The sequence below is a fragment of the Tetrao urogallus genome (genome assembly GCF_951394365.1).
Source record: "Tetrao urogallus genome assembly, chromosome: 16".
In the NCBI taxonomy this organism is placed as follows: Eukaryota; Metazoa; Chordata; class Aves; order Galliformes; family Phasianidae; genus Tetrao; species Tetrao urogallus.
The window spans coordinates 11,854,243-11,880,263 of NC_136829.1; positions in this window are offsets into that span (position 1 = coordinate 11,854,243).

Here is a 26,021-nt window from a genome sequence, read left to right on the forward strand (position 1 = left end):
TGAGAATCATGAGATAAAAGCTATTGCTAGTTTACTATTTTACTACTCTGTGTACATGCAGGGTGAGTGTAGGTAGAGGTTTGGGGATCAGCTAGCAGGACAGTTCCTGAGAAACTAATTTGCTTGTTTCCCTTTGAGGAGGTCTTAGCACCTTAAGGACTCTCCCAACTTTTGGTAGACTCAGGTGTGCAGTAACATGAAAGTGCTCAGAGATTCTTCAAACCCTGTCCTCCTCCTGTGCTGTTCTAACAGTGCACTTCATCATGAACTGCAGGAACTGTCACCATGAAAGCAACGATACAAATGATAAGGAAAGACTTTCTTTCCACTGTGAAACTTGCGAAAGTTTAGAGTTGAGGAGTAGAAGTTTACAACTGCTGTTTTCTATCTGAGAAATTCAGTGCAATATAGTAACGTGCAATGAAAAACACAGGTTAGTGATCTGAGGAGTTGTCTCAGGGCTGTGCCACTAGCTTGGATGTGACCAGTAAGTGCCATGCGCTCCCAGTGTGGTATGGCTGCTGCTGTACATCTGGTGGTTCCGTGGGGCAACTGTCAGTGTTCTGACTGGGCTGCTTGGCTGGAAGGTGCCAATAATCTATAAATAATCTATGCAGATGTGAGATAAAGCAGCGAGGGAAAGAAGAATGCTGATAGTCCTAAGGAAACCCACAGTGCTGTATTCCAGCCTGTGCTCTATGGCTTTATTTGTTAAGGGCTGCACTTCTCACTATAAGCACTGATGTCTTTGCATCCATCTGAAAACCTGAAAGGCATTATTTTCCTTCGTGTTTACATGTTACCACTCCTCCTCTGAGGGGAAGCCTCTGAAGATGAAGATGGATGTTGAGGTGTATTTAAGTCCATACATAAATGTATACTTATGCACTTGCATTGAAAATGTTTACCAAAAAATGTTGATTATTATTGGTAGTTCTGTACTTGTTGCCCCATGTTGCTTTTTACAGCACTGAGTATGGAAGTCAAATAGAAGAGATCAGTGAAAGACTCCAGCTATTTTTACAGTGTTTCTGGATAATACCTCAGATGTAGGCTGCTGAGTGGCAGACTGCTTTGTTAGGATGGCTGTGATTTGTTTTAAGTAAACCAAGTCCTATTGAGACTATGGACTCTGTCTTCATCCATGAACAAAACCAAACCAACCAAACAAAAAAAGCCCTGAACAGCAATGAAACAATAATTACAAATGCAACAAAAAAGAACCCTGCTGAAGTCTATCACATCAAGGAAAATGTTAAGTAGAGTTCCTGGGTTACCATTTATTAGAGGAATCCGCGGTGTGCTGAGAATGATTGTATTTTGTAGCCAAATTTAGAATGGTCATGATCTTACGGCGGCTGTAGTTATCCCATGGCTTTTTGAGTGGTGTCTGGCATTTCTATTATCCCAATTTAAAAATGTTTTCTGTCTGTAAAATGTCACAGCTACAGCTTTTTGCAGGTTTCTGTGCTTGAGAGGTATGAGCAATCTTAACTGATTTAGGTACTTGTCAATAATTTCTGTTAAATTTGGGTTTGTGAAGATCCATTGCTTTTGTTTGTGCTGTAGCTGTTGGAGTTTGATATGTGTGCTTCCCAAAGTTATTTCTATGGTGCTGTGGAGGGTTTTTACACTGTCAAATTGTTGGACTTCTTGGCATCAAAATCCTTGGTTTGGTTACCTCTGAGTTCTGCTCCGGTTGCAGAGGACTTGCAGGATGCTGCCTGTTACAATTGAAAAGATCACAGAATATGACCACCACTGCTACCCTTCTCTGAGTGAACAGTTCTTGTAATGCCTACGTGCAACACATCTGGAATTCTCCCCAGCTACGTGCTGGAGTACCTCAGCATAATGTCTATTATGGTAAAGCAAAGAAGACATAATTTAGAGTTCTGTTGCATTATATAAACTGAAATCAAACAGTTCACAGTTTTTGAAAGTATTTTTTCTCTCAATAAGTGCGTGTTTCAAATCAGAAGAGTTGCCTTTTTTCTTTTTGCATGGAAGGCAGGGGGTCTGGGACATTTTAATAGCTTTCATATTCAACTCCGCAAATACATTATTGCAGCATAATAGTTTCTTTGCATGAGAATTGCTTAAATGATTCAAAATGGATTGAAAAATATATTTCAGGTTTTAATTTTATGCACAGAACATTAATGAGCAGTGCCCCTTAGAGACATACTGTCAGTTTAACATATTCACAATAATCTCAACACAGATGTTATTCCATTTAAATCCTTTTAGAGAGAAGAAACTAGCAATTTTTCCTTGGAGAACATCAGAAAATATATTATTGTTGAAATTGCATTTTGATCCCAGAGTGCTGTGTAAAATATCACTGCTAGGATGAATAAGTAGCACATTATTTCTGACGATAAGCCTGTAAAACTTTTCTGAGCCTTCCGTAAATTGTACAAACAAGTGGAAATTCTGTTAGTGCCGTGCAGTTCTGTTTCCCTTGAGGATGACTGTAGGTGATGATGGCTGTGAGTGTCTCATTGTGTTCCAATTTAAGAGGATATTTGTTTTTAGTTCAGAATTCTCCATTTGCAGCTCTAACACGGTGAAGTTGTCTCTACCAGACGTATTTTACTGCTCTTTCTCTGAGCACGTGCGTTCGAATACCTGCTCTTATGTATTTAGATGAACTTTCTGTTGGTGTTGGAAGCATTCATAACGCGCTTTATGTTCTGCAATATGCCAGTGCTTGGTTTTTCTGCTTAATGTACTCACATTGTACTTTGTTCTCTTATATTTTGAAATATTATTTCTTGGGGTGACTCACAGCGATGGTTCTGCTATTTCCCCAGAGTATCAAAACCCATCCAGGACTGCACAAATACAAGAATAATTCTTCATTTTGATAATGGGGTGCATAATGTGTCAGCAGTTGTTTTTGTCTGGGGAGGGGAGCAGTTAGGATGGTGGGGTGGGAGTGCAGTTGATCTGATTTCAGAATTAGAACTAGATGTAGCAGTTTTGGCCGAGGCAGGGTTCCAACCCTTTGCTTGTGAAGGGGCTGCAGCTCCTGCAGCCATTTTGTGGAGCCTGGCAGCAGCGATAAAGTTTGCAGTTTAGAATGCATGAAGATCAGTGTTTGAAGGCCGAAAGCTGTTCTGTGAGCCTCGATGCAGAACATTGCATGGCAGAAGGACTTGCTGAAACTTCAAGGCAGTGCAGTGGAATATTCTTTATGCAGCAGTGCTTATTTTGCATAAGCAGATAACTTGTGAAATAGCTGCTCCTTTCTCCTCTCTGCTGTTAAGAACGTTAGAGGAGAAACAACTGTTCACTTGATGATGCAAACTAGCTGCAGAACTGTAAGCAAACAAGAACATCTCATAACATTTCTGAGTGCAACTGCTGAGTTTAAATAAAATATCTCTTATTTAAAGTTGAAAATGAACAAGATTCCACTTCAAATTTAAAGATAATTCACATAATGCTCCCACTAAATTTTTTAAACTACTAATGCATTTTTTATTGATTGAAGTTGTAAATGTAAAATTTTGACATGCACTTAAATATTAATGGAAACTCTTAGACACAGAAGTAAAAAATTGCTCTGTGATTTTTAAAGACCAAAGAATCTGGTAATTTCCCTCTTGTAGCGGGTTGATTGCGATGTGTTTTAATGATGTTAAGTATCATTTGCTTTGGGCTCACAAAATTACAGCAGTGGATAAATTTGCTTCTGTTGGTGCTTTGGATCTTTTGTTTACATGAATTTTAACTGTATCCCTGGTAAGATTTGTGCAGCTTAGTCAGATGTGAAATCCACTAAGTGTAATTTAGTGACCATCATTGAAAAGATCATCATCTTTTTAAAAAAATATGACTGATATTAATGCCTGGAATGCTCCGTGCCCGGAGAATGAATTCAGTTTCTCAATGTAATACAAAGGAAAAGGAATGCACTCTGCAGCAATCTGGGTTGTTTGTTTTTTATAGTAGCTGTGGGAGGTCACGGGATTTAAAATATTTACACTGTCATACTTCTGAAATGCAGAGATCCCAGGCATACTTGGTTGCATTCAGAAGACTCAATATTTAGACACATGCTCTATAAGTAATGTTGCCATAGTGAAGAATGATTGTACAGTGACTGTGGTAGAAAAACTAATGCATAAATCAATTTAGTATTGATAGTGGGGGAAACCAGGGTGGTGGTACTGAATTTAGGGTAGGATTTTGCTGCTTTTTTAGTAATGTTTTTCTTTATACATTTGTGTAAGTCTTTATTGTTACCAATAATTTTATTCAAGGTTTGGCAACTTTGGTCAGATTTGCAACTCCTTATGTAAACTGTTCCTGGAGCACAATGTGAATGGGTTCTTTTCTATAAGGATAATGACTGCCTGGGCAGGTGCTGTAACAAGATAGAAGCAGCAAAAAGGTAAAAGATGAAGCATCTTCATGAAACTATAAGCTTTGGTTTCATAGCTGTTTGAGTAATCCAGGTTATGAAATGCAATTTAACACGTGCACCCCAAATAGAGGAAAGCAGCTTTATTTTCAGTAACAAGTTAAATAGAACCCACTCATGCAGGATTTCACATTCAAGTAATTGTGGAGGAGGGGGAATTACAAGAACAGAAAGAAAGTTTACTCTTCCTCTTCATAATGAAAGCAAATGTGTTTTTCTCCAGAATCTGCCAAGCCTGTGTTTTAATGATTTAACAGATGGAGTTGGCACATGTGAACCTGGAAGATGCATCTGTCTGATTTTTCCAGTCTGAGGATTTTTTAACTGCATTAATAGCACACACAGACGATGGTAAAATATCACCTCCCCAGGCTGCTTTGCTCTCCTAACACATAATGTCTTTTAAGAAAAAAGCGTGATAGGAGAGTGGGGTGAGGAAGAGGCCAAAGAAATGAGGTTTTGCAAAGTTTAATATCTTCTGTCTTCACTACGCCAGGCTTTTAAACCTCTCACTTTGATGAATTTTGTGTGTGTGCTGTGGGGAAATGGAAATTCTGCTCTGGCACCCTTATCTGTGGTATCAGTTCAGTTAATTACTTGCTCTAAATAAGGGTCCTAATACCCTTTTGTTTATTTTAGGGTGTATTTCTTAACACTCATCCAGCCTTTCTGCTGAAATGAAAGGTGTGGCTACCTGTCTAAAAAGCCTGGAGGCTATGGATTAAATACTTCTGTTGTGCGTAGGAGCTGACTAAAATTGCAAGTCTTCTGCAGACATCTCAGTGAGAAGTTCTCACTTCTAAGAAAAGTATTGTCCAAGGGCCTGATCAGTGGTGCTCAGGTAACACTTAGTAAGCTGTGCAGATGATTGCACTGCTGCTGAACACAAGCTCTTGCCAGGATGTGTCCAAAGGAGGACGATGAAGATGGTGATGTGCCTAGAGGACAAGGATACAGGAGTGGCTGGGAGGAGGCACTGGAGCTGAGGGAATGGCACGGAGCTGTGAGAGGGAGGGTCAGGCTGGGGGTTAGGAAAAGTTCTTAACCAGAGGGAGCTTGGGCTCTGGAAAGGGCTGCTGGATTTCAAGGAGTATTTGGACAAGGCTCTCAGATTTGGGGTTGGATTTCGGTTGGTGCTGTGTGGAGCCATGGATAGGGCACTGTGGTCCTTGTGGATCCCTTTCAATTCCAGATATTCCAGGATTCTATAGGATATAGTAGGGATTCTCATTCTGTTTCTAAGTAAAAATATGGTGGAATTGTTTTTCTATCACAAGAAAGTAGTAATCTTTTGAGCTGTCTGTGCCCTTTCTAAATATTCCGGGTGTTCAATACTGTGAGCACTGATGGTGACAAGGTACCTCAAAATGTCAATCATTGTTTTAAGACAAATGTGCAAAACAGGACAAAAGGCTTTTGAATTCAGTTGTGTTTGGTTTGTATGAAAGATGCAATAATATGAAGTTGCATTATCCTACCATATGGTTTATGCATCTGCAAACCACAGTAAATCAAATGCAAAGCCAACCTTCTGTGTCTTGTCTAGCCCCAGTTAGAAGTAGGTGGCTGCTTCTTTCTGAGGCTGAAATTTGAAGCACTGACATTGCACTTCTTACAGAGACAGTACTTGCTGAAATGACAATGACTTTCACTAACAGCTTTAGATGAAATTGAGAAATGACAGATTCTGGTTTCTAGGGCTGTAAAGTCAGAAGATTTGGCCTTATTGAAACCATTCATCATGCAGTTCTGGTGAGCAGTAATAAGACTTCTGAATTCTCAGGCAACTTATTGTCAATATGAAAGGTAATAAGGGAAATTTTCCTGTCTAAAGAGATATTTGACAATTTTTTAAAAGTTCGGAAAAGTTGAAATTAAGAAAGTGAAGAACTGTCAAAAACAAAGATCTGATTTTCCTTTACTGTACATTTTTCACAGCAGATATTTTGGTTGTGGATCTATGAATGTAACATACAAATATTTTTTTTTTTCCTAAACTGAGGATAAGTAATAATTAATCTATGATGGATTTAACTGCATTGCAGTGCTCATGTCATTTATTCTGTGTGTATACAGGGATTTGTTTTGACAAAAATGGAATGATTCAGCAATGGTCTTGTCTTCATTTGAAGATCACCAAACTCAGTGAAATTACTGACATCCATAAAAACTGAATGAAATTCTCTTATAGTTTGCTAATTGCTAGATTTTTTTCCTATGTGGATAAAATGAGCGATTAGTTCATTCTGTTATTATCTGCCACCCTTTGGAGGTGACGGTTTCCTTTGAGAATGAAAGCTCAGACAACCAGCTTCAAATACATTTGTAACTTCTGACTGAAGTTAGGTTGTGATTAGTGCTACTTTTGTATATCATAAAATAAAAAATAGGAGAGTTGCATGATGCTTTTGCATGGTTGTTTAAAAAAAAAAAAAAAAAAGCCTTGAGACATTGCAATATCAAACGTGTGCATTTCAGTAGCCTTAGTCTGATTTCTGCAGAAAATCAGGAATAGAATGGGTCTCTTTGCTTTTTTTTTGTGATTCAGAGGCAAGTGCTGAGAAACTGGAAGCACTGGAGTCCCAGGAAGAAGAGAGTGCCAATTTTCTGCAAGCACAGGACATTGAAAATATCACTGCATTAACCATAGCAAATACCACCAGAACTGTTTGTTTTGATACCCTCGTGTATTTTAACAAATGGCTTCACAGTTTTAAGGTTTGATTAATCAGTTCACTGTGTTCTTTCTTCAGAAGAAAACGTGTTACTGATATCCCTTGGCAGGGGAGGCATACGGGTTCTAGCTGAAATGATGAAGCATTCTTTAAATTATCAAAACAAAAATATGCCTTGATACTCTGCTCTTCTCTGCTGCTATTCCAACCAAATTTCATCTCAAAAGAGCTCTTTTTTGTCATTGGCTGTGGTGACCATACTTCATCTGGATGAGGTTCTTCACGTTTGTGAGATGTGGCAGCACTCAGGTACCATTGCTCCTGCGCTGCTCTCTACTTCCAAAGCTTTTAATATTGCAGCTCAAGTCAAACAATAAGTAGAAAATAATATTGCTGAATATACATAAGCTATCTAAAAGCAAACAAAATCAAACACCGCACTCTATTCTCACTATAAGTGCTTTCCTTCCTGCTTCTGTTTTTCTTTCAAGTTTTCTGATTGTTATTTTTCTTTTTTAAAAAAGAAAAGTGTTTTTTTTTTTTTTTTTTTTTTTTTAAACAGCTTTATAAAACATTCCTTAAGGTAAAGACTTTGAAATGCAGCTATGAAAATCATATTCTCTTTGGGATTCAATCCAGTTGATAAGCCAGGTCCTTCCAAAGCTCCTACACCGCATGTGAGAAGATCCCCTCATGCCATCCATCTCAAAAACAAAAAACCCACACGTGCCTTTTGGAGGATGAGTGCATTTTACTTCTCCAACTAATTCTGAAAAACAACCATGTTGCACATTCAAGATTTTTTTTGAGCTTTTATTTCCTTCTTCCATTATTTTTCTTCTGGGTGGTGATAAGTAGCATAATTTGGTTTTTATTTGTATTTCTTTGGTGACAGAGAGAGGAGACTTGTGCCTTCAAAGTAATTCTCACTTGACGTCCATTCCATACCAAGCTAGCTGAAACCTCTCTGGTTGCTCTAACAGTTGCAGAGCTGGTTACTGAACATTCCCATTATCTTAGATACCAGGCATTTTGATTTCTGTTGTAATGTTTCCATTATGATGTTAAGGAGCTAATGTGTGTGGTGTTGCTGGGCAGTCTTTTCTCTCCATGTGAATGTGTAGGTATACCAGAAGCAGTTAAAAATTGCATTGAGCACTGCCTAATAACTCCAGCTCAGCATCATGTTTCGAACTTATAAACACGATAAGTGAACATTTGTAAGGCGTTGTGCTCATAGCTTCTAACTTCTAGAAACTGAATGGAAGTTAATATTGAAAGTGCCAGGGATCCAGACAATCCTGAGGCTACTTCAATACTGGTGTTTGTAATTATTGTTGGTTTTGACTGCCAAATTTCTTTGCACGTTTTTTCCCTTTTGGTTTCCTGTTTCCACTCGTGCAAATTGTAAGAGAATTCGGAGGGACTGGGAACCTGCTTTGGCACGGCTTGGGCTGGATAACCTGCAGAGGTCCCTTCCACCCCTTGTGATCCTGCAGTTCTGTGATTCTCTATCAGAGTATTTGTGCATATGGTGGTGGTGGTTGTTGTTGAGAAACTGTTTGTACTCGAGCATGGATTTAGATTTTTTTAGTTATCTGTTTATCATTTTTTTTCCAAGGAATAGAACAGTTTGTGCGGAAAAAAGAAAAGGTTAGTGTGATTTTACAAACCATCAGTTATTTAACAAACCAATTAGAATGATGACTTGGCAAAACCTAGCTTAAAGTGAATTAGATTATGCCCCACGTATAGCCCACATGGTTGTCGATTTTAAATAGCTCAAATCAACTATAGTTTTGATCCAAGAGTTAAAATGTAAAAAGTAATAAAAATTGTTCAAACGGGAAAAATCAGAAAGGAAAAATAGTTCTAGATGAATTTTCTTATTTTCAGTTTCAAACCTGTGATACAATTAATCTTGGTCTATCAAACGGTTTCTTCTTGTAATCTTGAAAGAAAGGGAACGACACCAATGCAAGATATCAATGTTTGTAAAGGCATTTTAAATCATAGACAGTGTGGCTGGAAAAGCTGCTATGCTGGCTCATGTAAGATGCTAGTGGAGAAACGGGAGGGCCAGACTGACCTAAGCTATGGAGTCTTTCATGAATAATTTGAATCAGATTTGTCTTTTACTGTAATCAACAAACAAAAGAAAAGCATCAGCTAAGAGAAGCTTCAGTAATAAAGTATAATTGAAGTAAGACAAATGAACAACTCGTTTGTAATGACGGTGTTGGCTGCCATCTCTGCAGCACAAAACTCTCTGAGACAAATATTCTGCAGCATGAGAGTGACTGAGTGCCTTTAAGGAACAGAGCGTGCTAAATGACCTTTCATCACTTTAATCACTTGACTGGGTAGGAATATTTTTAATGAAGGTCAGACAACTGGAGAAATATCATAGCTGATGGCGTAAGTGGCAAATTCTTGACTGTTCTGTACTCTGCCTGATAAGGTTGTTTTTTTCCTCAAAGATGTTCTTTGCAATGAGTGTCTTTTAAAAATTATTATTTTGAAATAGAAGTTGATATTTTAGTGCAGTAATAGTAACAGTAGCCCAATAAACTATGTGATATGAGATGGTGCAGGCTGGTGAATCTTTAAAGCAGTGGTTGGTTTAAAAAAGATGAAATAAAATATCCTAATAATTTTAAGACATTCTCAGTATTGTTTTCATAATTCTGCTTTAATGCCTTTTATCCTGTTCCTGCTGTTTAAAATAAGTCACTGGAGTAACTACTGGTGATTCTAAAGGCTAGTTGTGGCCTTCATAATCTGGGCGAGAGAAAATGGAGTCAATTTGGCTGTATGCTGCTTTTTTTTTTTAAACTGTAGCATCTTTGCTAAATTTCCTTGTGAAGTGATGTCAGGAAATGACACCCAGACACATCCAGCTCCATGGGTTGCTTATCTCTCCATGATGTGCTTTTATTATTGATAATAGGGAGCTTCCTGGGTAACTTTTTTCCAGGCACAAATAAGGTGATGCTGTGGTCCCTACGTTTTGCTGTGGAAAAACAAAAGAAATGGCAAGCTGAAGGAATGAGTTGAGAAACTTCAGGTGGATGACTTGTTGAAGAAAGGCTTGGAAAAAGGAGAAAGGAGAGAAGAGCTTAGAGGTTTGGCCTGACCTTGATTTAGATTTGTTCAGTGTAATCCTATGGGGAGTAAGCAATGGCTTACAGTATTCTGAACTGAAGGAAGATGTGATATATTGAGATTAAGCTGATTGTTTTGTTTTGCAAGATTATTTGGGCACTGATGACCTTTGCTCTCTCCTCTTTAACTATAGAATTTGAAAGTCAGTTTATTTAAGTGAGACAACATTGGTTTTGTTTTCTATTTTTGTTGTTGTTCTGTTGTTTCTTTTTAAACAAAGAAAAGCAGGAAATTGTTCACTACTGTCAAGAAAATGATAACCAAGAGTAAAAGAGGAATCACAGATTAAATATTCACGAGTAATGGATCCAAAGCAAGATGTCACTTAGCTTTCAGAGATGGTTGACCGGAATTTGTGCAGCTCTCAACTAGAAATGCTGCAGAGAAGCAGTGCTGAGAGCACGCTGTCTGTTGGTGCACCCTGTAACTCTGCCTTGTCTGGCAAAGGTCACAACTTCTGGATTTTTCCAGTTCTCTGATGCAGATGTGCTTGTACTTTGCTTACGGGATCCACTGTTGGTATTCTGGAGATTCTGTTTACGTTTACATTAGCTCATTTCACAAGATTACATTTATGCATACTCCTTTTGCTGTAACTTGAGTTCTTTATTGTTTTTTTCCTAATTGCTCCAATGAAAGCAGTCTGCAGATGCATTAATATTAAATATCAGAAGACAGTTTTGTAAGTAGAGCATGCCTGCATCTGGTGAGCCTTGTTGGGAGGGTTGCACGGAAATAGGTTTATGCTGGCATTAAAAAATAAAACAGCCCGCCTTGTTTTGAACAGAGACAAATGAAACATTTGCATCCTTGGTAATTTGGATGCTGGCAAAGTGGCCTTGTTTCTCAGTCCTTTGACTTCAGACACTGTCATATAATTTTCACTCAGAAGAATATGTACAAAAGAAAAAGGAAAGCAAAGTATGTTTATTGTTCCTTTACGTGTTCAGCAGGAAATCAGTGATTTGTTATTCAGACACATCACATTGTTGTGCTACAGGATGCAATGCCATGAAGTGATAGATCTTGAAAAATGAAAACGTGTCTCTGTGGGACATTCACTCTCAGGGTGTTCATCTATCAGTTTGCATTGTGCCTTTCCAAGCCGAACCAGAGCAGCAGAAATTCCAACATCTGTGATGTGTTCTCTTCCTTTTCACAGATAAAATATAAACAGTTCCTAAGATGAAATGTGTCAGCTTTGTCATAGTGTCTTTAATATTTTGTGTTTCTCAGCACAGATGACTTGCTGTGTGACACTGGGATTTGAGCTTCAGAGGAACTTGTGCAAATGTTGCCCTTCAATTTCTGATGTGTAAATTCATTCCCTTTGCCTCACTTCTTATCCAGTAAGTTTTCCTATCAGTTGGAGATTTCAGCAGATGCAGACATACAATAACATTCAACCAGAGAAGTTGTACACGTGCCCCTGGTGCAGAACCAGATGGAAGCAAGTGAATTTTACAGACTCAGCACAAAGCCATAAGACCTTGAAGTTCGCATACCTGGGCCTCCTGTGTGCACAAAGCTCAGCGGGATTTAGAGAAGTCCTTTTATTCTGAGTTTGTCATCTCATTTGGAAGTTTAATGACACTCATGAAACTGCCGCGATTATTCTAATTCACTGCATTTCCTTAGCAGCAGGTGAAGCAAAGGAAGGCAGCAAAAAGAATCGTGGTAGGGGAACTTTTCTATGCCAAGAGATCTTCCTGTGTTCCTCCCATGACAACCTGCTTGCTGGTTTGCATTCCTGAGCCTCAAATATCACCTTAAGTGAGACATCTTTTGAAATCTGACCTATTTATTCCATTTTTGCTCGTAACAGTTTGGTGAGGAGGCTAGGTCCACAACTGACTGTAGTTTCCAAGGAAAAAAAGCTAGAGGAAAATGCATTTCATAAATTTTCACCAATGGGGAAAAGCTCCCATGCAAACTACAGATGTTCTGATCTGGCAGATGTTGTTCAGATTTTGGGGTGCTGCAAAAGATGAGCATGAAAAGAATACAAGAGAAAACAGTAAGAATGTAAATCTCACTTTTTATGAAATCTGCTTGATGATGATTGATAGAGTGAAGTTGAAAGTCCTTAATGCAAATTAAAATCAAGTCCTTAAAATGTGTTGGGTTTTTCAACTCATTTTCTATTTCATTGCTAACTTTGAGTTTCTCTACACAAGTAAATGTAAGCTTTTTTTCTGCTAAAATTTTTTCACTAGCATTTTTAAACTGGTTTTTACTTGTATTGCTGTAATGTCCAGCAACCTCTTAGCAGTGGATTGGGATTTTATTTTTCTAGATGCCTAATGAACACAAAACATGCCAGCTTGTGTTCTAAAGAATTTACAGTGGCTGTAGGCACAACAAACTGACTGTATTTGAATACAGCCTGTGGAACCATTCTATCAGATCAAATATGAAATTATAGGAATGAAACTGTGTCTGTTCCTAGATTCCTACTTGATTAGAAACTGTTATGGATAAGCCTAAACTGCACACTTCGTATTTAGATACCAAGCTGGTAGCAACACAGTGTGAAGTCTTTGTGATTTATTTTTTTTTGGTACACTTGAAATTTTTCTCAAATTTCAACTTCTCGTATGTGACCATACAGTGGTTCCAGCTTCCCTTCTAAGCTAGGTTTCTAGCCATTATGGCTACTGAGAAAAGCTTGAAATTCCCTGTAAACAGAGAAATATTCCTTTGTTTTTGAAGAAAACAACCAAAAAAATTATTGCTCGTCCTAAACATCATGGTTTTTTGAAAATCTCACTGTTTTGTTTATGAAGTTCTTCAGATTCAGAGGGAGTTTGTGGACACTGTGCAGAATTTTTCTGTATTGGTGTATCAGCATGAGTGCTCAAACAGGCATGTAAATGGAGTGGAGGCCTTGACCTAGCTGCCTGCTCAGCAGTGAATTTTACCTGGACTGGTCGTTGTCCTGGAAGGTAGAAACAGCTGCTGTTGTTATGCCATAAAAAGGAAAGTAACTTCAGAGACTCAGACACTCCATCTTCTAAATAGAAAAGGACAGATGAAGGAATGGCAGATAGCTACAAATCACAGCCTGTGATTAACGTCTCCTGAGCTGCTTAAATAATTTTACAATTTTTACTAAATGCAGACTCCCAGTGCTTCATGGATGGGAACAGCATGTATTTTATTTTTATGCCCAGATCTCACTGAAAGTCAGCACCACCTGGCATAGATGCTGTCTTGAAGCTTTTCTTGATCAATTCATTCAAGGCTTCATTTTGCAGCTGCTACTGCAGTGGTCCTTTCTCAGGGTTCTCAGTCTGCAAACTGATTCTATCAAGACTGATCGTGAAGTGCAGAAGGTGGTGCTTTCAGAAGGAATGGGATGACTTTTCCTGGGAGGCTTGTCCTCAGTGGGATCTTGAAGAAGCAGAACCTAAAGGTTTTTTGTTTTTTGGTTGTTTTTTTCCCCCCTCCCTTTTCTTTCCTTCTTGTTCTGTAGCCTTGAAAACAGCATTTGGGAGAGAATGATTGTACGTACCCTTCTGGGTCTCCAGGGTGGAGTTGGTGTTGTTCTGAAAACAGTTGTGGTTGGCTTTGTGTTACAGGCTTGGCTTCATCTACAAAAATGATCTTTTCCTGAGGTAGCAGCTGGGACTGGGGGGTAAACACATCATGTGCTTCTTCTAATTGAGCTATTTTGCTTTTTTGGCTTGTTAGATGGTTTTTTTCCAATAGCCCTTTTACCATATGATTGCTTCCTAATCTCCGTGGCCAAACGAATGTGTTCAGCTGGGTGTCATCTTCTGTTATCATATGTAACAGCTGTGTCACTGGAATAAGCTGATGGTGTTTTGATAACATATATGCCCTTTCAGATCTCACCTGAAGGCTGAGCAAATAAATGACATGAGCAGTTTTATCTGATCCAACCTAACAGTTCAACACCAAGCGGACTGTCTACTGAATTATCAGTTTATGCTGCTGTGTTGCAGCTGTTTTCCAAACAACCACGTGAACAACGATGGGTCTTAAATTCTGCCTTCAGTCACAGCCCAACTGCTGTTAAGGAAAAAGAAATGAGTCAAATGTCAAGGGTAAATTGAGATGAAAGAGGTCTTTGGGTGAATGACAATGCTGTTCTGACTACCTGAGGAGGGAAGATAGAAGTGTGCCTACATGCACGCATTAGCTTGACGATTTGCTTTTTTGATCTGTGTGGTGTTTCTGAGGGAATCTTCAGTTCTCCTAGGAAACCATTAATAGGCTAATTGAAATGCTGCTTGTATGTTTAAAAGAAAGCAGTGAAATGCTATGGTAAATGCTTAAAGCCTTTCCAAAAATTATATGAAATTCTTACTGTGAAATCATGTACCATATAAGTATATATGTATATATATATATAAACACTTCAGCCAGTGCGTGGTTTAAACTGTAGATATTTCCACATTCAACAGATTTTCTTTGTGTTTTAAACTGAATATTTTAATGGTCCTATGATGATGATGCCCAGGAAGATGAGGGTATATGTGGGACTCAGTCCCAGAGTGGTGACATTTTTGTAGGAAGATTTTAGCAATGGGAATTCTATTCTCCTTTTTAGAAAGCAAATGGTTTACAGAATAGTTGCTTTCACTGCTAGTATATTCTAGTCAATTGAGATACTGTTTTGTCTTCTCTTTGAATGAGAACATGGAACTAATAATCTATTAAATCTCTATGCAGCTCCCTCTCCGAATGTTTTAATCATTCACACCAAGCAGCCAAATTGCCAAATTCTCTAGCGTGTGTGTATGCTGTATTGAAAGATAATGGATGCATGTGTTGGAACTAAATCTGGCCCACAGTCAGGGAACTTGACTGAAGGGGCTGATTCTTCTAAGCAATAATTGAAAAATACTGCTAACAATAGTCTGATATAAACTTGTCCTCATTGTTGTACAGGATCTTAAAGGCTCAGCTCTGTGTGTTAAATGCAGAACGTCTCACTGACTTCAATGAACACTGGATGAAGCTTGAATTGGTTTCTCTGTCTCTGTATGCTTTTTACACCATCCCTTTTTTTCTCAGTTACTTCAGATATCCAATAATTTTTATGCAACAATCATAAATTCATTTCTGCTCTTACTCTATCCCACTCCAAATGTGATTTCTCAACATTTCAAGCAGTTGCACAGATTATTGCTGCCCCTACATACTGTTTTCTCTGTGAAAATTAAAAACATTCTTTTTATGTTCCCTTGCATTTCCTTTGTGTCTCACTTTTACTATGGGAATGCATAGTCTAGTTTGACTCAGTTCTACATACATTTGTGTGGATGTCTGTAGCAGCAACACTGAGTCAGGGCCTGAAGCAGTGATGGAGCACCTGGTGGGAAGGCAGGGCCAACCCAGGGGAGCACAGGTGTAAGCAGTGCATCTGAGTGATAAAAGGGCTGGAGCCAGGATCCACCCCTTCCAGCCCGCATTTAAGGGTTGGCAATGGAGGAGAGGGGATCTTGCTGGAGGTCCTTGTGTACCTGAGACCTTCTAAAGGTAAGGGGATTTTTTTGTTTCTTTGCCTGTGGTTGTTGTATTTGAGCAAATCCTCGCTTGCTGCAGTCTAGGACCTTGCTACTCTGCCACCATTGCTGTGCTTTCCATTGTGTTATAATGCCCAAACAAGCTGGTGAGTTATTTGCCTCACATTAGAGTGAGGTTCTTGCTCTGGTGTGTGAGAGAGCCAGAAGCTATATGAACATGTGAAGTAACAGATATGTCTCACCAGTGCTTCTTAACTCTAGCTATGCTCGTACAGTGCTAGCAAGCTCATAATCTGTGTAGAATTTGCTGGTACGCCAGTTCTCTAGAACTATTGCTGAGTATTTGTTTTGTTGGTTTGTGAGTGTATCGGGCAGTTAGAGAGGTGAAACACAGAGGCTTAGCTGGCCCAACCTGTGTTGTTGTCCTTCTGTACTTATCTCTATTAGTGACTGAGTGACCTTGCCTTTATTATCTATCCTGCCAATGACAAAAAATGCTCAAGTCCTCAGATTAGGGCCTGGAATAGATAAGAGGAAGGTATGGAATATTTTTTTTTTTTGCTTTTTAGAAATTCAGATGAAATGAAATGACTTACTTGAATTCATGCACAGTATTTCTGGCAGAGGCAAGATGACTTTTCAAATATAAGAAAATATTTCTTCATTTATGTCCACAAGGACTAGATTTCAAAACTATGCTTGATTTACTATTTAAAACTGCTTGTATATTCTGATATGCCACAGTAAGATGTTGTGATCATTTGGAAATTACTTTCACACATTAAAAACTATAGTTATGGTAAAGCAGGTAGCTCCCAGGTATTCTGAGCATGTTCCAAGGCAGTTCTGTGAGGTGCTATCAGGCTTTCAGCTGACGTGCCACCATAAGCAAATGTAAATGAATTGATGTGATAGCAGCTGAGGATATTATGTGGCATGATAGATGAGGCTGGCTCCAACCAATTTGGGAACAGTGTTTCATTTATTTTCTTTCTCTTTTTAATTTTCACGACTAACATTTTTATTTTCTAGACTTAAGCAAGTCAGCAAACAGAACTTAATGTGTGGTAAACTGAGATGCTGGACATATTGCCACTTTTTTAAAAGGCTAGGAAAATGTATGTGCTTAACTATTAAATGTAGAATATTTCCAGTATTTGGAAACCGCTTATTTTGATAAATACTGAGGCACATTCTTGGCTGATTGCTAGTCAGTGTAGCTCCTTGGGAACAGGAGTGTCCGCCCAGCAGAGGATCTGGCACAGCAGTGTCTGTCACAGAATATCATCCAAAGTCCTTGGGAAAATGAAGGCTGTTTTTTTGTTTTTGGAGGCCAGTGAATCTGCGGAACCGTGCCTGGACTCAATCATAGCAAACAGTCATCATTAGTGGAGGGCTGTCTGGACCAGAATGGTCAGGACCCATTCCGAGTGGTGTAAAGGCTCAGCTGCACTGCAGAGAGCGAGCTGGGGTTTGTTGCTGCTCTGATGGGCTGAACCAGAAGTAGCTGAGTAGCAAGATGGAGCAATCTTGAGCCTACTTTGAAAATTAGTGCGTTTATTGTCTCGGGAATTAGGGGTATCTGCTTGATGGCTTGAAAATAGAAGCATGTTTCAATGAAATTGGGTCTGTTTTCTCCTACAGATGGTGCTGTTTTCACAGAAAAAGTCTTAAAAGTTTAAATGTCAAATAACTTCAGTGCAAATTCATTTTCAGCCCACAGGAAAGCAAAACAACAGGGAGTTGCAAGGCCTATTAAGCAAAGTATGAAACAGTACTGCTGTGGAAGTGGTTGAAAATCAATATGCACTTCACAGTAAACTCCTCAGAACTGTTCCTCTTCATTTTGCTCAATCTGAGCTATGGCAAGTTGTCACGTAAATCGCAGCAATCTATTCGAGTACTCCTGTGAGTACTTGAGTCTGCTAAGGGTGTACACGTATGAGCAAGTGAAAAATGTATCTTCCAGAACTTATATCCAAGAAGATACATGGAGATGTATTTTATCCATTCCTTCTTCCTCCGTCTCTCATTTTTTAATTGCGTTTGAACATCTTATAGGCAAAGCAGGGAAGTTATAGGTGACTTATGCATTAAATACAGCAGACAGAGCTTGTTTACTGACAGCGTCAGGACTATTGTGGGTGCTCATTGCTTTTCACTCTTCTAGTCCTACATTCCAGGACTTGGGTGATATTCAGCCTGGAAACTTTCTCAGCAGTGCATTCTTACTTTTTCCTGCTGACTGATCTTTTTTGGTATATTCCCCTTTAAAATAGGTATCTACTGCTATTGCTATGTTGAGCACAGTTATACACAAGGATGTTCCTTGAATTAACAGACTTCTGGCCTATTTATGTTACTCTTGAATCTCTGCCTTCTCTTGACTATGTGGTGGAATCTTAGTCTGCGACTGCTATTTGTACAGAACATCATTATAATATGGAAGAAAAGGGAATTTGATCTATTAAAAAAAGCCAAAAGAAGTGCTTGTAGATTTAAAGTCAAAGTACATTTTAAAAAGGCAGCAACAGCCCATATTGTGTTTTCTGTCACTTTCTGAGAAGCCCCTACTTGGTGTGTGCTGTGAACAGGCCTTGTTGCTGCTGATTCAGGCTCAGGCTGAATCAGAAAGTTTTTTGGGAAAGATTTCTGGTACAGAACCCAAAATGTCAGCAAGGCGGCAGCGATGGAGGGAGGAGCTGCCCTTCAGTGACATCACACAGTGGGAGAGCAGGAAGGAAGTCGCATTCCCCCTTATTCCAAACCAGCAAGGATTTGGTTTTGTTTTTTAACTAAATGTGTATCATGGGCTGGCAAAGGCTGAAGAGTGAGACAGTCACTGCTGGAAGAATGCTGCTGCCAACAGTGTGTGCGACCAAAACAATACCGTTCTCTTTTTTTCCTTTTAATTCTCCTTACAGAACAACTCCTAGAAGTTCTGTATACTGGCATGCAGGAGGAAAAAGACACAGATGGTGTGACAGTGGGAGAACAGTCTATTTTAGCACTAATAAAAATGAGACTTGAGATCCGTGTGCAGCAGGGAAATTAGGAACTTGGAGAGCTGGGGAAAAAGCGAGACAAGCACTGACCTTTCAGAGTTACAAAGCCATGCACTGATGATTTTTCTTTTGCACTTGTAATTTACAGTTTTGTTTTCTCTTCCTGCAAAATAAGAATAAAACCAATGATGGTACTGATGTGCTGTTTAAATTCTGTTTTAAACAATATTGAGCAAAATGCAATTTGGTTTGAAGGTGGAAAAATTCTCACATTTGAAAGACTTTTCTCACCTGCATCATTCTTACAGCTGCCTGTTTTGTGCGATTTCCTTTTCTCAAACATGAAAATAACAAAAATGAATGTGCTCCATTCTATGAACTCTAATGGATCCATGCCAGTTCACCTGTCTTGTAGATGTAGAAGCAACTGAGATTGTGCGACTCTGAGGTGGTAATATCAGCTGGAAAAGAGCCTTTTGCAATCCCTGTGGACACTGTCACTGTTTCATTTGAAGTTTTTCTCCTTTGTCATTAGTACCTGTTTTATTTTCAGGATATGAGTAAGACTGTATTTAGTGTGAGCTCTTGGAATATAGTACAATAGGATTTCTTGTTTAGCCGACCGTGAGGTCTCATCTCTGCCTTTGTATCAAGGTTCCTGTAGACCTGCAGGCTTTATGGCAGTCTGCAGAGCTGGCAGCTGTCAGTGCTGAGAAGAAGATAAAGGTTGTCAAAATGAAATTTCCACTTGGAAGTGTTTCCGCAGGTCAGCACAGGTAGGCTTCTCTTAACTGGTTTATGTGATGGACCTCACTTTTAACTTTCCTGAAATTAGTGCCACTGCGAAGAAGGAAGGAAGGAACAGGAAAGACTGGATGAGATGCTAAGTAACCAATTCTGCAGGCTGATACCAGCAGTTTATCTACTCTGTGGTTGAAAAGAAAAATATTTCTCCTCTTTAGAAGTATAAACACAGCTAATTCCCTGTGAACATCATCTGACATCTTGCAAACTGCTTTAATGTTTAAGCTAACTCTCAAAAGTGTACAGCACTTCCAATGTTCAGAAGTGACAGGCCTCCAGTTGATAAAATAAGGTATTTCCAGAGCTGCTAGAGATAAAATAGCAAAATTATTCCGTCTATTCTGTTTGTTTCCCATTCTGTCTCACTCAGAAAAGTTTGAGGAGGAACAAAAAAAAAAAGCAACATGGAATTTCTGCGTCTTTCTCAAAAGTGAAATTGCTTAAAAAGAAATCTGACTTTTATGGACGGTCACATCAGGCTTGGCAAAATTTGAGATGTTGGCAGAAACAGAAGAATTTTCCTGTCAGGATCTCTTGCATGTTCCTGCCGTTCTTTCTCTGCCTGCACAGATTCCTAATTCAAACTTTCCTGCGTTTTTAGGATTTTCCTGCCCTGCTCTGTTACCTCAGTTGTAAGCACAGATGTGTGGTGTTTTACTGTTCTTAAACTGTCCTTGTTATCCAGGCATGAAAATGAGGGTATGAAAGAAATGATGAGGAAGGAAGGAAGCAACGAAAGCCCGACTGAACTCTCATGAAAGCCTATAGGAGCTTTTTCCATCGACTTAATGGGAACTGAATTAAGTTGCTGGTGAGAGGCTGTGTTCAAAAAATCTCTAGGCCTTGCGTTCTATTCCACATCTGTAGTGGATCTGCTGAATTTATTAGGAGTAAAAGTTTAGCTTACAGCATATGGAAAATAGGAGGGGTGAAGGTTATGAGAAAACCCCAACTTATTGATGTGGGTGTGGAGAAGTCCTGCAATGTGAACTGTTTCAAATATACTGAAAACTTACCCCCAAAATCCCACAAAACCTTCCTGCATTTGTAGTCACTGACTTCATCAGTTTCAGAGCATTACTTTTCAATCAGCAAACAACATAAAAACAGGAAGGCAGATTTATGGGTCTTTATTAGCCAGTGCCATTACAGTATTTACTGTAGTGTGAAAAAGGAAATCAAGAAGAAGTGCTATAAATCTTAGTGGCTGCACCCAGATGCATTTATTTACTTACTGGATACTTCACTGGTAGCTTAGCAGATGCCTGCTAGTTTACACATATATTTTGAGCAGATCAGCAGACTGCTTAAGAGGGATGGGTGTTAAATTCTGCTGGGGTCTGTTTTGGACAGTGCTAGGAAGAAGCTAGTGAGAAGTGTTCAGCTTACATAGTTGAAGTAGTTATTGGAGGATCACCAACATGTTAATCAGAGCTTCTTTAAATGGAGTGTAATTAGAAAGGCAGTCTTGCAATAACAGGCAAATAAAGATTTGGCTATTAAAATAATACAAATGAAAGCAAAATGTTTGTCTCGTTGAACAGCTAATATCTCAATGTTCAAAGAGGAATCACAGTCATCGTAAAGTTTATCTGAAGCCCTGGAGCTGTGATACTGCACTCACTTTATGGTGCCAGTAGTATCAAACACAGCTCTGTTTCCTGCAGGCCAGTCCAAAAAGTTGCACCATATCATTGTAGGCGTAATTATAGTTTATGCAGAGCGAGTGCATCTGCTGACCCTGGGTGGCCTATTCCTGTGAATATGGTTGGTCTCAGATGTGCAGAAATGCACAAGTGCCTTTGTTATGTAAGGCAGTCGTAATTGTTTTAAGCAAATGCCTTTTTCTTTGAATGTCTCCTTCATAACAGCAAATGTTGTATTGCCTGCTCTTCGCAACTTCATTATCTATAAACATCTAATTGATCAATGGATGTTAAGGTGAATAATTAAGCATTAAATATCTGAAGGATCTATTTCATTTTCCAACTTTCTCAGTAAAAACACAGCTTATTTTCTGTTATTCAATTCACATTTGTGGTCAAATGCAAAAGGCCAGGTCTACAATTCTGTTCAAAATCCAAATGTATTTTTCTGAGGGGAAAATCACAAACTCAATCAAGCCAGTTGAAATATTTTTATTGATGTTTAGTGATCCAGGAAATAATCTCATTCCCAGACCCAAATGGTGCAACATCTCTATAAACCACCTTTTGTTTTTGCTATTTTTTTGGTTTTGTTATTGCTATTATTTGTTGTTTTTTTCTACTTAATGCTGGCTTCTGTTTCTAATGTTTTTTAGAACAGTAAAATACAGAGTATAAATTATAAATGAACAGTTTCAATGAGGCTGTTGATTGCAATGTCTAAAATCTAATTAAACAGTTTAAGGTCTAAGTGATATTATTATTATTAAAGAATTACATTAACAGAGCAGTTGATCAGCTTCTTAATTTGTTTTATGTGAATTGTACTTACGAGATAATGTGATTCTGAGTGACAAAAGGACCAATTCTTTTTATTTATTTATTTTTTTTTTTGAGGGAAAGCTAGCATACTATAAATTGAAACAACTTGATGGATGATTCTCAGGGAAACAAAAGCATTACTTTGTATTTGCTGTCCTATCCCTCATTGCCTCTCTCCTATAGGAGATTTGGGGATCCTCCTCCTGAGGAGGGGGGATCAGCTCCTGGGATCCTCTCGATAGACTTCTCTGTTCTTGCTGTTGCCTAAGCTCTCCCTTTTGGTGGATGTCCAGTGACTATAATTTTATTGAAATGTTTTTTCAAAGCGTTCCTTGCAGCAGATGGTCTCTGACAGGGAATGCCAGCTTTCCTAATTCACATTTATTTTCAAATTTCCAAGACTGGAGCGGAGGTGGAGGGAGGTAGGGGAGAGAGAAGGGGAACGTTGGGAAGATGGAGACGTAGTGCATTTAAAACAGAGAAAGACTGAGGGTGCCAAACACTGTGGAGGACAGAGAAAGTCATGAGACAAAAAAAATGACCCTAGGAGAAGAAACAACTGGTTGATTCGCTCTTGTGCTGTGCTGTTACTCTGTGTGCTCTATGACTCTCATAGGCAGTAACCAAATTCTTAAGCCTTACTTTGTTGTGCTTATTCTTGTATGGTTTGTTCTGCATCATTCCTTGAAAACGAGCTGTAATGAGCCTAAGTGTGCAGTATTGTTTCTGAATACATTCATGTTTCTCTTGTTATGTCTAGAAGGATGGAAAATTACTTTTGCTCTTGAACTGGTTCAAAATCTTCCTCCCACGCTGAAGAGCTTGGAAATGGCGTTGGAAAACAGTGTTTTCTGGCTGTGAGCATCAAAGTGAGATCCAAAGGGCAAGCATCTTTAAATATTTAACTACTAATAATCTGGTTCATAAAACTGAAAGAGTGTTTATGGAAGACAGTACTGCTACTTTATGGTACTGATCCAACAGATGCAGTTAATCCTGTATTTTAGAATACAAAAAAATGTTCAAAAGCCATTCTGGACAGATAAAAACAAGTATTCAACTCTGCAAAGTGCTCTTAAACATTGATGTCATAGCAGCCCTGCTATGTCACTAGCATTTTTTTTAATATATATATATGTATTTTAAATTGAGTCAATACTTTTTTTTTCAGGTTATGATCAAGTACAATAAAACATTTTGCAGATCTGTTTGCATGTGATATATTTTGTGTTCCCTGAAAGCTCTGCTACTAACAGATGACCCAGTAGACAGCGTTAGTAACTACTGACAGAGCATGGCTGAAAGTTGAATGACCACTTTTGATATTTCAAGTTTTAAGCATTAAACTAAACGTGCTCTTAAAGAGATTTAATTTTCACTGGTCGGAACTGAATTATTTCCAGAAAGGAGGCAAAAACTGAAGATCCTAAATCAATGTTTTCTTCAGAAGTCACAAGAATCCCATGAGAATCCAAAGCCTTACTGCTTCTGAAACACCCTGAGACTCTTAAGATCAGGTGCGATAGAAGGATTGTGTCATTTGTACGTAAATTGACCTGTTGATAGATAGCCCTCTACTGAATGGTGATTCCAGGTATTAAATGATGATTATTCAGAACTCCAAGGCACTGATTCTTTGAAAGGGCTTTCAGTATTGCGAAAGATCAACTGCAGCTGATTATTTCTGAGCTACAGATTCTAATCTGTAGACTTATTTTGTTCTTGAAAGCTGGTATAGATTAAGTTCTGTAGAAGAAGAAGGCATCCTTAAATTTGAGACCAGTAGAAAACCTAGCAGAGTGGAAACACGCTTCACCACGTTCCCTTCCTTTTCTCTACTGGATGTCTGCCAACTTCAGAGATGCATCCCACCTCTCTTTCAGTGCCCTACTGGAGGCAGCTATTGTGTGTGCAGTGTGTGTGCTCTGTAGGAGGCATCCACCTTAGGAGGTCATTAGTAGGTATGGTGGGCGGTGTCGGAGAAGGAGGAAATAGACTTACCTTTGTTTATTGTTTATACAGACGGTGTATGATGCATACACTGTTATGATTTAAAATAAAAAAAAAAGGGGGGGGGAAGGATAAAGAAATGTTTGTGCTTATGAGTGGGTGATGATATCGCTTCCTCCACCCTTCTGTACCCAGCACATTGACTAATGTTATTATGGAAGTGATGGGTAGAATAGTGATTTGTGCAAGAAGAAGAACATGCCCCAATATGTGTCCAGTACAGCTTGAAACTTTTGACGTTTGTTTTTACAAAAGTATCAGTCAGCTACACAATCCCTGTCTGTTTTTCTGCCCTCTAAATGTCAGATACCACTTCCTTTTCATTATGTTCCTTGGCTTTTATGCAAGCAGTTTCTGCTTGAGAATTTTCTTGTATCAGTCATACATCTGCAGGGCGAAACGTTGCTTCTAGGCATTTATCACTCACTTGCTGTTGACGTATAGTCATAAAGGTGACCTATTTCATATTAACAATCAATTTCCTTTCATTGTCACCACTGGGATGTTCTACCCCTTCACTTCCCCTGTCAGAAATGTAGATGTAGGGGTCAGATTGAAGACTCTTTGAAGGAAAAAGAACGATTATTTGACTCTGTGCATTGCTAAATTCTGTCAAATTTATTTTAATGCTGAAGAAAAGTATCCAACCATTGTGTTCTAAGAGAGAATAATAGAACACGGTTACTTAAATATCAAACTTTGTATGCAATCTTGATGAAATTGTTTCCATAATGCAAAGAGTAGTATAAGAATCTCATAAATTTCAAGGCATAGAAGCAGGTTATTGGAGTTTTGTGCAATTTCAGAGCTTTGTATCTTTTATAGTATTTGAATTATGGTGTTGAAAAATTTTTACAATTTTTTTTTTTTTTATTAAGAGACATCTGCGTGCAACTGGAGTCTGCGTTAAGCAAAAGAAATAGTATGCATAAACTTACTGTGTTCCTGACATCTGTTTGAATTGTTGAGCAGAATGGTCTCAGTTCATGTTTAGGAGATGCAGTAATTCAACAAAAGGTGCAGTCTGTCTTTGGAGAAACCGCAGGTTTGTCACTGACTTTCATTGTCGGTATGAGGCACTCTTGTGTGAAGAAAATGCTGTGAAGAGGTCTGTCTTCAGGAAAGAGCAACATAATGTTTGATGGAAAGATAATTTCTCTTTCATAGAAATTTGCAACAGCTGATCAGCGTGTGCCACATTGGAGCTTATTTCTATTTAGGAGTTTTAGATTCCTCCCCTGCTTCTTCCTCTATTCATTCTCTTCAAAGCAGTTGAGAGTGATGTAGGAGATCGTCCCATAATAATGTTTGCCTTATTTATATTTATTTCTCTTTTTTATTCTGTTTCAATAAGCATGCACAAGGTAATTCAGACTTTGCTTTCCATGCAGGAGAAACTGTGCCAATGTTATGTGCTCGTATGGGGATGTGAGAGGTCCAGTCAGGTCACTCACATCACTGATAAAGCATTTTTGTCAAAGAGAAGAGGAAACTGAGATGATTCTGTTGGTGGAGCAGCAACAGGTTGCCTGAGAAAATTCTCATTCAGAAATCTCAGGGAAATACAGATTCCTTTCTTTAGCTCTACTCCTCATGCAGCATGGATAAACTCAGACATGGTTAGTTGTGCTGTGTGTTGCCTTTGTGATTTATTCCACCAAGATCCACTGTGTTTTGGGGCTTAAGGTGCCATTTAGCTGTTGTTGGCACACCAGAAACTGGTTCTGAACAGAAATGCTATGCTTAGGTTTGGCCATCTTTGTTGGAGAATCAGAATGGGAAAACTTTGAAGTAACCTTCATCTGTTGTGAAGTAGAAAAGTTGCTTTGCTCTCTGCTTCTGACAGAGCTGAGATACAGTTAGCTGCATGTGGATCCTGAAGTATTGCACTCTGAGTTTGCAGATGGTTTTAGCTTTGACCTTGGGAAGATCTTATGAATCATTTTGTTTTCAGTTCCATGAGTTCA